Raw genomic sequence first — 14,589 nt, 5'->3', positions numbered from 1 at the left:
ATGTCCTCACGTGTAAAACAAGAACAAAACACAGAACCTACCTCACAGAGTTGTGAGGATTACTTGAGTTATTACACATGCAACACTTAGAAATGTTGACAGCACAAAGTAAATGTCCTAGAATATTAGCTTTTTGATTTATTAAATGCATTTTATACATTTCCATGAATGAGTCTTCATTTGAACCTGAGATGTAGGATTGCAGGGATTATCCTCATTTTACTGATCAAGGGGAATCACTGGTTTAACTGAAGTCAGAACCATGGTAGCTTCAGAGCTGAGATTCAAGCAGTGGTTGACTCACCCTGTCCTTTTCTTTTCCACTTTGCTTCAGACGCCTCTACTTTAAAAAAGCCATCAGAATATGTATTCCCTTGGAGTTCTGAAAAATTTGGGGGAAATAAGGGGATTGGATAGGGAGCAAAAAATAAGTTTTGCTTGACTAGTGTTTGGATCTGAGGCCTTTCCCCTGGAGCTGAATTTCCCTGCCCAGCTCCAAGTGGTGTAGAGACTGTCCCATGAGCTGAGATCCTGGAACATGGAAAAATGTGTATTTCAAACAGATAATTCTGAAAACGGGAAAGTCAGAGAAGGGCTGAACTGTGTACTTTCAGTCTCCATTTCTTCACAACATCAATCAGATCAGTTGCTCCCTTTACAAAGAAAAGATGGAGACAGGAACTAAAAAGGGTGCTCCCACACTGTTCCCTCACAGAGAGGACAAAGGACCCGTCACTGCCTGTGTGGGATACAAGAGGGAGGTGGAGTGTTACTCAGAGCCTCCTTCTCCAATCCCCATAATGCGGTCACGTGGGAAGTGAGGCACTTCCTTACATCCCATTCAGCTCAGAGAGCCCAAGAGAACAAGAGCACAAGTGACTGGAATCTTTAATCTTACCATGTCCCCACTGAGAAATAGGGACCAATTGGCGAATGGCTGGTTCTGAGTCTGTCACCACTAGGATCGTTACTCCTCTTCCCCTGGGGAAGCCACTCCTTCCCAAGACGTGTTTTCTGCTATGTTCCCTCTTGCCAAGTGGGGTAGAAGTAAAGCCCCATTTATGGAAAGGTAAGGAATGGGGGGGGGGGGGTAAAGTGCCTCTTCTAACATACCTTGTGATCCAAACTGTCTTCTATCACTTTTTCAATTATAATGAACGTTTGTCATCAACCTAAAAGGAGCAAACACAATATACAGCAATCATTTCAGGTAGCTGTTAGGATTTGCTTTTTAAGAATCCCCATGGGGACTTCCCTGGTGGCGCAGTAGTTAAGAATCCGCCTGCCAATGCAGGGGACACAGGTTCGAGCCCTGGTCCGGGAAGATCCCACATTCCGCGGAGCAACTAAGTCCGTGCACCACAACTACTGAGCCCGCGTGCTGCAACTACTGAAGCCCGCGCGCCTAGAACCCATGCTCCGCAGCAAGAGAAGCCACCGCGATGAAAAGCCCGCGCACCGCAATGAAGAGTAGACACAGAAACTAGAGAAAGCCATGTGCAGCAACAAAGACCCAACGCAGCCAGAAAAAAATAAAGAAAAAGAATGCCCCTACCCTGTTTATTATGCCGATTTTTTCCAGGCCCATCAGAGGATGTCAAAAGAAAACCCATCTTTGATTTGCCTCAAGGCCAAGGTTGTCTGGGTATTTGAGCTCTAGCCTTGTAGGGAGAGAGACGTCTATCCTGTGAGACAATTGGAGGCTGCTGATAATTGACAAGGTGAGAATATGAAACATACTCCTCCCCCCACCCTTAAGGGTATCGATTTTAGTGTGTGACAACTTGGTTTTCATTTTGTCCTCATTTCCATCTGGGGCATTGAAACACTGCTGTGAGGGCAATAAGAAATCCAGTCCCAGAGAAAGTTGAATTGGAGAATAGCAGGTGTTTTTCCTCCCCCCCCCCCATTCCCTTCATCCCAGCCCTTGCCCAGTATCTTTTGCTCTCTCTCTCTCTCTCTCTCTCTCACACACACACACACACACACACACACACAGAGAGATGCTAGGTCCACTGCAGTGTCGCTGAAGCAGGGAGGGAGGTATGGTTATATTCCAACCCCTTGACTCAAAATGGTAGCCAACTGCATTTTCAGGTTCAGAACACAGGCAAACTGCCATCAGGTTCCAGTCAAAACCAAGCCCCACCTCATGGGGGCTCAGGCCAGATGTGAAGGCAGCAGTTCAGAGGTGAGGCAGTTATGTGCAAGAACCATGTGACAGAGCTTTTCCCAAAATGGACTTACTTAAGAGAAACATTTTGGTGTTTATAGGACTTCAGCTCTGCTTTCTGGAGATTTTCCATCACTATAAACACTGACATACATACATATGAACGTGCATGGACTTTTAAAATTGGGTCCAGCCTATGTAATTTCATTAAGTCATCTTATTTGTTAGAAATGGGAGAAATTAATGACACAATATCAAAATTTTGGCAGTCGAAACAGTCACATAGACAAACGCTATATGGAAACTGGAGCCCACGCTCTGGTGTCAATAACATGAGTTGGGAAACTTGGAGCTGTTGGTAGTGTTTGGAGGAGTTTACAGTGCAGAAGTGGCTAGCCTGCCTGGCAAGTGAACATGCATCAGGAGATAACTGAGCCCTTTGGAGCTGTGCTTTCTACTTCCTTTGATCTGAAGCTCACTTTGTAACACTTCCAAGGGACAACAACAAATATTACGAAGTTTAAGATTTGATAGATTGGGCTGAGAGCACTTTGAAGTTGCTAAAGTCATCAGTAGTTCCCATTCTGCTAGCAGAGTGGTATAGGAGTTGCTTTTTGTTTGTTGGTTTGGTTTTTTGTTTTTGTTTTTATTAAAGTATAGTTGGGGGCTTCCCTGGTGGCGCAGTGGTAGAGAGTCCGCCTGCCGATGCAGGGGACGCGGGTTCGTGCCCCGGTCCGGGAAGATCCCACATGCCGCAGAGTGGCTGGGCCCGTGAGCCAGTGAGAGGCCCGCATACCGCAAAAAAAAAAAAAAAAAAAAAAAAAAGTATAGTTGATTTACAATGTTGTGTCAATTTCTGCTGTACAGCAAAGTGATTCAGTTATACATACATATACATTCTTTTTTATATTCTTTTCCATTATGGCTTACCCCAGGATATTAAGTATAGTTCCTTGGGCTACGCAGTAGGACTTTGTTGTTTATCCATTCTATATTAGAAGTTTGGGATTAGCAGATGCAAATTATTATGTATAGGAGTTGTTTTGAATTCTATCCCACTCCAACTAGTTACAGAATTAAGGTCTAGAACTCATCATCGAGATGAGATATTTCCGTCTTGCAGAAGGCAGACTCCTCTACTACATTCTGCTTTGAACTACCTATTAGACATGGAAGAAAATGACCCCATGGTTTGAGAACAAGGGAGAAATCACCCAAACATGAGTATATTGATTTAAATTAAAATGTTGTATTTTATTTATATTTTTAAAAAGCTTAAAGAATATTGGACTGTGTTATTATTCTTTCTTAGGCCACTTGCAGCTTTCCGGAATAAAATCTGAATTTGTGAGAAGGCTCAATAGCCCCAAGAATTGTTACCAGGCACATATAGATGATGGTCTACAAACCTGAATTAGGATACACAGAAAAAAATAAGTGCAAAATGGAATGATTGAATCTACACATTCAATATTTACTGATTGAAAGGATTTTGTTTTACATTTATTGTATTTCTGGGAAAATGACAGCATCAAGTCCTAGACATTTATGACTGATGAAAAATAATTATTTTGCTTATAAAACCTCTTACTCAAAAAAAGAAAATAAAAATGTCTGTTTTGAACCACTGGGAATTTGAAAAGTGTTACATGACCAATGACAAGCAGTCTTCAGTAGTAATGTATTCATTAATCCATATAAATAGTAGTGGCTGAAAGTGGAGGGACCCTAAATAAGAGGCTCTTCAGTAGTTTGAATGATAGGAAACTTAAATTCTAGTTTTGGCCCAGGTTTCAAAGGTTTAGCATCTGATACTAAACCATTCAGGAAAATTCCCTCTGTGGACCAAAGAGTTAGGAGAGCTTGAATCTAAGGCTGCACAAATACGGTGGTCACTAGCCATACGGGGCTGTTTAACTTCAAGTTAATTAAAACTGAATAAAATTAAAAATTCAGTTCCTCAATCCAACAAACCACATTTCAAGTGCCCAATAGTCACATGTGACTGGTGGCTACTTTATTGAACAGCACAGATATAGAACATTTTCATCATCACAGAAAGTTCTCTTGGATAGCGCTAATCTAAGGGATAAACAGGAAGTCGTTTCACTTTGACTCTTCAGAAAAATGTTATCTGTTTTATGTCTCTCATTTGGACAAGGTGCACTATCAAAGACAGAGATCCTCGGCCAATATGCAGGCTCTGAAACGTGGTAAAAGATGCAGGGCCCTCCTGGCTAACTAACATTAAAAAAAAAAAAAACTATTACAGTGTGTAGTTTATAACCCGTACTTATTTAAGATTCTATGTTAATCACCCTCTAACCTAAAATCTGCCTCAGGTCATTTCTCCTGGCACTGGATCCAGTTTTTACTCGCCTGCTATTTATGATACAGATGTTAATTACCAAACCCAGCTGTGCTACTCTTTCCAGCCTTACACTACTCCCCACAAAAAAATCACAGTATTGTTAAAATTATATATTTACATCTTATAAAAAGGTGAAATGGTTCTCCAAATTTCTTGTCTGTCCTCCTTCCTTTGAGACAGATTGATTGCTATTAAAATAAGTAATAAATATTTAAAAATAATTATGTCCTAAAGGTAGCCATTTTCCAGGCTAAAATAGAAAGTTGTGGGTATAAACTAGACAAAAGCAGTCAGTTTCAGACTTGCCAGTTTCTTTTCTGTGTGATGTTGGGTCTTTGCCCAGAGAAGCTGAGGGGAAATCTTCAGTCTCTATAACCCAGAGAGAATATACTTGCTCTCTGTTTTCTGAAGGACTTACGTCCCTCTAAAACCCTTTTTAAAAATTGTTTTTAACTTTCCAGGGTACACAAGCCTGTGTCAACTGACTGCAAGTGTTAATGTTTCTGGACTAAGAATGGGATCATGTGTGTAAAATATATCTTAGTTATGTTTTCAAAATGTGTGGGTAGCTCTAGAATTTTTTCCTCAGCATCCCATCTACAGAGATGAATGGATAAATGAAGATGAGCACTGAATTTTTTCATTCTTGTTTACAAGTCAGTTTAGAGAAAAAGTTCATAACTGAAGTAAGATTTTTGGAGTGGAAGCTGAGCAATGATAGGTAATCAAGATGATAATATAATAACATGGATAGATAAAGTGTTAAGGTTGAGAAGTGTTCATAAATTCTGGTTGAGAAATCCATAAATTAGTATACTTATTTACTTACAAAGCTGAGTAGATTTAAATGAGAGTTTTAGAAAGACTGGAGAGGAAAGAACTTGCTATGAAATTCTTCCATGGCTCAGAACAAATCTGTTATGCTTCTCTTTATCATAGTCTCTCTCATTTCATGCAGGAAGAGCTCTTCCCCTGCCGTTATTCTTTCTCTTTTGTCGTGTGTAGACAGAGTGTGTTTATGCACACATACACACCCACACACATACAGTTACAAAAAAGTGTTTTTCCAACTACTCTCCCCCACTCAGCAAATCTACATTAAACTCTCTCCCATCTCTCTGATGCACCTGCATTCTGACTTTCTGGCTAGGAAAGAGAGAGTGGAAACTTTCGGAAACTATCAGACGCCTCTTAAATCAGCCAGGTAAATGAGTTACACATGGCTTTCAGTGTTCATGGGAATTCCCAAATAATATGGAGAAGAATAAATGCAATCCACAGTAATTCATGGAAACCTATCAACAGCCCATAGTTTATTTCAGCGTTGTGAATCTTTTTATTGTGGAATACTTTGTGCACCATAAAATACAATATAACTTTTAGCTATTATTGGTTTCTATGCATTGTATCTATCAATTCATTCTCAATTCCCAATAACCTAAACCTAATAAATCTTCCTGACTTTCTAAGTGTGAATAAGAATGCTAAGAATACTCTTTTATTTTACAGGTGTTACATAGATGATAGAAACAAAAGTCATAAAATTCTAAGATCCTCAGTATGAATAATAATATTCATAGTATCTTTCATTTTTTAAGCAACGGACAATACTAATTTCTTTTCGTCACATCTAGTTTAATCTTTACAACAGCAGAACCCAAGACTTGGAAAAGGTAAGTAAATGTTAAAGATCTTACAGTTAAGAAAAGGTAGATAGATTCCATTTGAACTCTGATTTAATCTGAAGGCAAAGCTAACAGCATAGCCATTACGACTGACAGACTTGCTCTATTAATAGTGTTTCCAACTTATGACAACTGACAAAGAGGATGCCATTCTATGAGATACGATTACTTCAATTCTATAAATAGTAGAAGTGAGACTCAAAGATAATATTTTCTAAATGTATATGGCAAGTTATGATACTCTTTCCACCTTTTAGTTTTCGATTCTCTTACTTTGTAATTATTTCATTATTACCATATTTATTTATCTATTCCCCAGTTATTTAGTGAGCATTGTGCCAGGCACTCTGTCAAAGTTGGGAATACAAGCTTAGACAAGATTATCTTGGTGCTTGATCTCAAAGTGCCCACAGTCCAGTGGGCAGGTGATTCAGCCGGCAAAGCAGAAGGACATGCCAGGATGCCAAGAAGACCAGGTGGTGTCCTGCCCCCTCAAAAATTCCTAGCACATCATATGGAGAGCAGCAGTCAGCAACCTCTATTCTTGACCTGACAGGCAGTAGAGATGATTGTTGCTGCCTCAGGCTGGCCATCACAGTACAATTATCCAACTGCTAGAAAGCTGGGCTTACAGCCAAGAACCACCCAGAAAATGCAGAAGCCATTTCCTGGCATCTGAGACTAATTGTTCCAGGGCATCTGGTCATAAATTCAATAAACATTTATTGAGCATGTACAATATGCTAGGCACCAGGGATGAAAAGTCACATAATACATCACGGGAACACTGACGTGCAAGCAAATGATAGGAATGCGGCATCCGTGCACCATAGATGTGGACTCAGAGCACCATCGGATTCTCCCAACCCATGTCCCATAAGGAAACCATGCAGATTCGGTGCTGATAATAAAACACCAGCCATTGTGAATTCTGTACAGTTCGAGGGAATCAAATTAAGAACCTTATAACCAGAATGATCATCCATCTTAATTTGCCCATGTCAGTTCCCAAATTACATCTTGCGTTGGCTTAATTAAGCACCTCCTTTTACTCTCATAAATTATATGGTTGCCCACCTTATGTCTAATGGAGGTTAATATTTGTTTCGTTTTAATACACAGTGAATGGCTTAATTTTCATTTCTGGAACACTGACTATGTGCAGTCATAGTTCTTGCAGCTATCGCCACCTAACCCATCACAAGAATTAGATGCAGTGGTATTACCCCTGCTCTCCAGATGAGAAAACTAAAATTTTGGAGAGTTCAGTTACTTGTCCAAGCATCACAGAGATATTAAATGGTAATGCCAGGATTTAAACACAAGTGCTGTTGGGCTCATTGTAGCAGCCAATGGAGTAAGTTTGACAGCAATATTAAGGACTAAAGAGGAAGACTGTCCTCAGAGAAGCTTAGGTGGGAGACAATCGGGACCTGGCCCATAAGTATAGAGACAGGATGGTCACCACTGTGGTCACCGGTGAGCCCAGGAAAGGCCTGTATCCTCAGTCATCCCCACCACCCCCTTGTCTACGCTCATCTCTCACTGGCCATTTCTTCAGCTCTGACACCTGATTCTGACCACAGCACACACACCACCATGTGGGGTGATGACTGCGGGCAGAAGGGATGTGTCCTGACCATGCAAGCTCTTTGTTACCCTGCCTCCTGCAGAGACCGTCTTTCTGTCTTTGCAAGTTTCCTTTTTACCTCCTTCCATATGGAGCCTTAATATCGTGCCTAAGGGATATGAGAAGAGAGAATTTTTTTATCGGTGAAATGGAACTTTTATGGTCTGTGAAAGATACATCTCTCTTGTTAGTTCCTTTATTTAGCTCTGTAGTGCAATAAACTGAAACAGGAAATTATACATTGAGATTAGGAAACACTGTGGAAGGCGTAGTTAGAGATTTTTGTGGAAATTTGCCCCAGTTGCTCAGGCTTTATTCCCATCTTCAATAAAAGTTGCTTAATCTATCTGATAATAGAAGTAATTTATCATACTTGTGAGAAATACAAACAACAGAGAAAGGTATAAAAAGAAAGTGAAAATTGTCTGTAATTTCACCACCAAACGACAACTACTAGTAGTGTTTTAATTTATATCTTGCTGGATATTTTTCCATGGTAATTCATGTGCATAGACAATTCACTATTTTAATAAAATTGTGACATACATATATTCTTTTGTAAGCTAGATGTCCTTAATGTATTATAAATATTTTATGTTATAAATGTAGATCTATAAAAATTTTCATTATAGTATAACAGTTTAATATGTGGCTCTAACCCAATTATTTAACCATTCCTAAATAGCAAAATATTTAGGGTTTGTTGCTTGTTGCTGGTTCTTTTCTATTTCCTTTGCTATTATACAAAATGCTACAACGAAGGTTATTAGAAATACATTTCTGTGTAGCTGTCCATCCAGTTGTTTCTTTTAGATATACTAAAAGTGGAATCTTTTCCATCTTGATTGAAAGCACAAAGTCTTATAATAAAAGATAATAAAAGATTGTTATTAACAGTTAACTTTAGTTAACTGCATAATTAAATAATAATTAAAACTAATTTCACTACTTAAAAGTTGATTTAATTTATCTATTTGCTTGGTAAACTTAAATGCATTTTTAATGGATTTTTGACTATCTGTAGTTCTCGTCTGAGAATGACCTGTTTATGTACTTTGCTCCTCTTTTCTCTAAGGAGGTTTTTTTTTTTTATTGCTATTCATTGGTAAAAATTCTTCATACATGAATGATATAAAATTTTTATGTTGTTCATGTTCCAAATGTTTTCCCTGAGTGGTCATCTGTCTTTGGCTGATTGTGAATTTTTAAAATCGACTGTGAGGACTTCCCTGGTGGCGCAGCGGTTGAGAGTCCACCTGCCGATGCAGGGGACGCGGGTTCGTCCCCCGGTATGGGAAGATCCCACACGCCGCGGAGCGGCTGGGCCCGTGAGCCATGGCCGCTGAGCCTGCGTGTCCGGAGCCTGTGCTCCGCAACGGGAGAGGCCACAACAGTGAGAAGCCCGCGTACCGCAAAAAAAAAAAAAAAAAAAAAAAAATCGACTGTGAGGTATGTGTGTATATATTTATATGTGTATATATTTACATATGTATACACACACAGAGAACAGATATGGACAAGGATATAGCCAAGCACAGTTACAGACACAGATACAGTTTAATATTCTATGGCACCTCCTCATTCCTACACCTATGAGTAATTATCTAACCCTCAGACATCTACATGGAACTCTCTTGTGGCCTTCTGCTATGGAATTTAGTACCTTCTAGAATGTATTTTCAATATTTACTTTAAACACTTATTTCTTTCTTGAACTTTAAAATTTTTGAGTCCCACAGAGTACTCAGCAGAGGATCTGGCTGGTACTAAACAGACGAGTGGAGAAAAGCTGTGCATCTCACGCTGTCACCCTAGACTTGCAGAATCTGTCCCACAGAGGTTTAGCTCCAGGATCTGCCTGAAGTCACATAGCAGAAATGATGCTCCTGACGCTTCACCCAGTACTGTGCCCCCCAACCTCCCACGTTTCACATAATAATAAAATACGTCACACAAACCATCAGAGGGAGGAAAAGCGCTGCACGGCCAACAGGGCCTCAGCCACACGGTCTCCTACCTGCAAAAGGAGGGTAGCAGAATGTCTGACACAGAGGCCTAAGGCTGTGTGCTTTGTGTGTTGCCGTTGTTTTATTCGGTCATGACAGCCCCCTCGGACAACAGCAGCAAGTCAAATCTCAAGATGAGGACTGATTTGCTTTGGTGTAAAGTCTCTTTCTGGAAGCAGCTAGATCCCGGTTTGTTATTATGACCACTAGATGGAGTCCAGTTATTAGTCTGAACGAGACAACACTGCATGTTGAAGGGCATCCCAGCTTCCATGGTCACCCAGAAGGTGACCCGCCACCGTGCAGAAGGCTCTGTGACAGCCCTTGCTTCCGAAGGGGACAATTCTAGATAAGTCCGGAGATCAAAGTGTTTTGTCTTTCTCTTTGTTGTGAATTAATTATCCTTTTGTGAGGCTCTTCAGCAGAATTTCGAGTTTGCATTTAAATGTTCCTAGACTCCCACTTCCTCTCCCTCTCCTCCTCCTTCTCTCTCCTTTCTTTTTTATTGTTTTTAAAGAGAAAGACTATTTTGTGCATCCCTCAGGCAGATATCTGTCCTCGGTCAAATATTTCTGCTCCCAAAGCATTCTGAGTTATTAGATTTGCCTGGTGAGATAATATTGCTGCACTGAAATAAGAAAAAAAAAAAATCAAGAAATAGTTTCACCTCCTCATTGAATCTAAAGGATTAAATGCCACATGATCTGGAATGGAATTCCTCTTGAGCACATGTTCAATTACAACTTTTTCAGAAAATGATACTTAGGAGTGCCTTTTGTCACATTATTGTTTGATCAGTTTTCAGAGAGGACATGGCAAATTTTGCAATTGTCATCCTTTTCTAAGCTTTGAATACTGCTTAAATTTGCAGAGTTTTTAAAAGCCACCTGCATTTCCCTGACCTATCAAATATAAACACAAATCAGACGTGGCTGAAAGTAGGGCAAACAAAACCCCAAGTGGCAGTTCTAACCCTGAGCACTCGTGCTTTTTAAAATTCAAAATCATTCCACTTCATTTGTATGAAACGAATTGCCCCAGCTTCCCTAGGAGGCTTACCATCAGTTAACTTAATCCTCATTTAGAAATAGAGAAAATAACTCCTTACAGGTTTATACTAGTATGTCTAATATTGTTCCCCTCTAAACAGCTCAAACTGGGTAACAAATGTGACAGAGCCTCCCCTTCATCAACATTCACATTACTTACCTTGAGAATGATTGAGACATTTAAAAGAGGCTTTGGAAAATAATCAACCTTTTAACCAGACAGTAATAGAGCACCATAAATATGACTTACAAGACAGAGGAAGATTTCAGGTTAAACAAAACTCCCTGGTATATTTTTGATACTTTAAAATATATATATTATTAAAAATATATATATATTTATATATAATATATATTATTTCCTATCTCTGTAGGTTTTCTCTTAATGTACAATATACCGTTCAGGCAGAAAAGTAATGTACTATCTATTTTCTCTCTTCCTAGTTCTCTGACAAACACTAACATTCTGAAGCAAAAATGTATGAGGATAGATTAGGTCTTGCAGCTTGATGTGAAGGTCAGAACGTTGCATAATGTCCATAAAAATTTAAAGATGACATCCCCTGAATTTACTATAAATGTTGGCATTTCTAGATAATGTATCAACATCTCACTGCATTCATAAAAATAGAATTTGGCATATTTGTACAACTCTGTCTAATATGCTCTTTTATTTAACATACTAATCTGAACATTTTAGGATCTGTGTTAGGTTATAGCTTTGGTTTTTTTTAAAAAAGCAGTTAAATTCTAAAAAGAAAATATTTGTGAAATCAACAGATTCAAGCCATGCTTTAAATTCTGAGATTTTTGTGAATGAAAACAAACCCTATTCATTGGGAAGTATTTAAAGGTAACAGACAACCAAACAAATTCAAATTTAATTCAATATATGAATATCATAGTGGTAAAAGAGTATACTGGAAAAATATATTGGATTAGGGAATCAGAAGACTGAGGCACTAATAGTTTCGCTGACACCAGTGAAGTTACATAAATCTTCTGGGCTCAGTTACCTCACCCACAATTCATTCATTCATTCATTCATTCATCCAAGAAATGCCTACATATGCCAAGCACTATTCTAGACACCAGGTAGAGCACTCTGTCTTCATCAAGTTTATATTCTACTGGAGGAAAACAGAAAATCAGCAAAATACATAGGTAAATATATTAAATATAGATTATATTAGAGAATGGTAAGTGCTGTGGAATAAAGTACCAAGAGGAATAGGGATAAACAATAGCAAGGCATTTGCAATGCTAAGTAGGGTCATCAAGAAAAAGCACACTGGAAGGTGAGATTTGAGTCAAAATCAAAGAAGGCAAATGTGAGGGGGAAAGACATTCCCGGCAGAGGGAGGAGCCAGTGCAAAGAGCGCGAGGTGGGAGTGGAACTGCCATGTTTGAGGAAGAGCAAGAAGGCTGGTGTGACGGGAGTGGAGTGAGTAGGAGAAAGAAGTGGGGCTGGAAGTCAGGGAGATTGCAGAGATGGAGGTGGAGTGAGTTAGACTATAGGAAATGAGTGATTTGGGTTCTTCCTCTGAATGTGATGAGAAGTCATCATGGGGTTTTGCAGAGAGAAGTGATATTGTCTGGCTTATATTTGACTGGATCGCTTGGGCTGCCATATTGGGAATTAATAAAATGGGGGCAGAAGTAGAAACTGTGAGACCAGCAAGGTGACTATTTCAATAGTCTATGTAAAAGATAATGGTGGCTTGAATGGGGAGGGCAGCAGTACCTGTGCTATCAGCATCTCAAATCAATCAAATTTAATAATTCAGATGACAATGATTGGGAAGTTGTAAATTTCTTCACAAATATATGATAGGTATCATGTTCTTGTTTTTAAAGTTTTTGACTATTCTTTTTCATATACTATTCCAGATCAACTTCAGAAACATTTTGTCAAGTTCATTAGAAATATATATAGCTTCTCTTACAAAGAGATTTTTCCAAATTGGATCTTAAATTTTATCTTTATAAAATGATTTATCAGTATGATTAAATATATTTTCCTTAATCTATTTATCTTATAAATTCCATTAATGCTTTTCCAAATAGTTAAGAGTTAAACTCTACCTGGTTACAGTGAATGAATCTTGTGACATAGTTTTGGATTTGATTTGCTGATGTTTTTAAGACTTTGCAACTATTTTTATAAATAGGATTGGTGCACTTTTTTTGTTGTTGTTATATAGTATTGATAGAATTGGATATCATGGTTTTACTAGCTAAGAGAATGAATTTGGAAGTACTTTTCTTTCTTTGTGCAGAAAGAGTATAAGTATCAAAGGAATGGTCTGAACGCTAGTAAAGGATCTGGGCTGATTTCTTTGTGGGTGTAGGGAATTATTTCATTTCGATCTATTCAGATGTTATAACTCTACATGAGTTGATTTTTAGTGATTTACATGCTCTTGGAAATTATCTACATTTGTAATTTATTTTTATCTACATTTGTAATGTTTTTTTTATCTACATTTGTAATTTATCTACATTTGTAATTTATTTATTTTTTTCTTTTCTTTTTTTTTTTTTTGCGGTATGCGGGTCTTTCGCTGTTGTGGCCTCTCCCGTTGCGGCCTCTCCCGTTGCGGAGCACAGGCTCCGGACGCGCAGGCCCAGCGGCCACGGCTCATGGGCCCAGCCGCTCCGTGGCATGTGGGATCCTCCCGGACCGGGGCACGAACCGGTGTCCCCTGCATTGGCAGGCGGACCCTCAACCACTGCGCCACCAGGGAAGCCCTGTAATTTATTTTATCATTTAAATTAATCCACATCTGTAGTTTTTCCTTTTCTTATTCCTACCATCATTTATGTTTTCTCTCTTTCCCCCATGTTGATCTTACATATTTTTCCTATTATAATGATCTTTTAAAAAAAATTAGCTTTTTTCCCCTTTCATTAGGTAGTGCTTTAATCAGCAAAATAGTTTCTTCTAATTTCCTTGTATTTATTTATTTATTTTTCTACCCTCTTATGGGGAATATGGAGTTTACTTATTTTCAGTTCTTACAGTGGTTTAGTAAGCTCACGTAAGAATAAACATTTTCCTCTGAGTACTATTTAACTATATCTCACAAGTTTTTGAAATGTATTGCTCATGTTCTTCTTAATTTCTACCTTGAAATTTTATATTTTAAAGTCACCTTTAAAACATAGAGTCATTTGGGAAAAAAGTAATTTCCTACTCGATAGTTGTTTGGGAGCTATCCTATTATTGGTTCTAGTTTTATTGCCTTGCATGTTTGGTTGTTTTTTCTGATCTACTTTTTTTTTTTTTTTTTTGGTACGCGGGCCTCTCACTGTTGTGGCCTCTCCCGTTGCAGAGCACATGCTCCGGACGCGCAGGCTCAGCGGCCATGGCTCACAGGCCCAGCCACTCCGCGGCATGTGGGATCTTCCCAGACTGGGGCACGAACCCGCGTCCCCTGCATCGGCAGGCGGACTCTCAACCACTGTGCCACCAGGGAAGCCCCCCGATCTACTTTTGAACACAATAAGTACATCTTTGATAAATCTAAAGACCCTTTATCTCAAAGTTAATTTAATATATAACAATTTTAATTTGGATTTAGTGTTTTTAAGAAAAATGAATTTAGACAAAGTAATTTTCTGTCATTAAATTTGTGCCCTGGAAAAAAATACTCTAACAGAAGTACAAATGGT

This window comes from Grampus griseus (genome assembly GCF_964374135.1).
Source record: "Grampus griseus genome assembly, chromosome: 4".
Taxonomy (NCBI): Eukaryota; Metazoa; Chordata; class Mammalia; order Artiodactyla; family Delphinidae; genus Grampus; species Grampus griseus.
The sequence above is the reverse complement of the archived record's forward strand: the minus strand, read 5'-3'. Positions refer to the sequence as shown.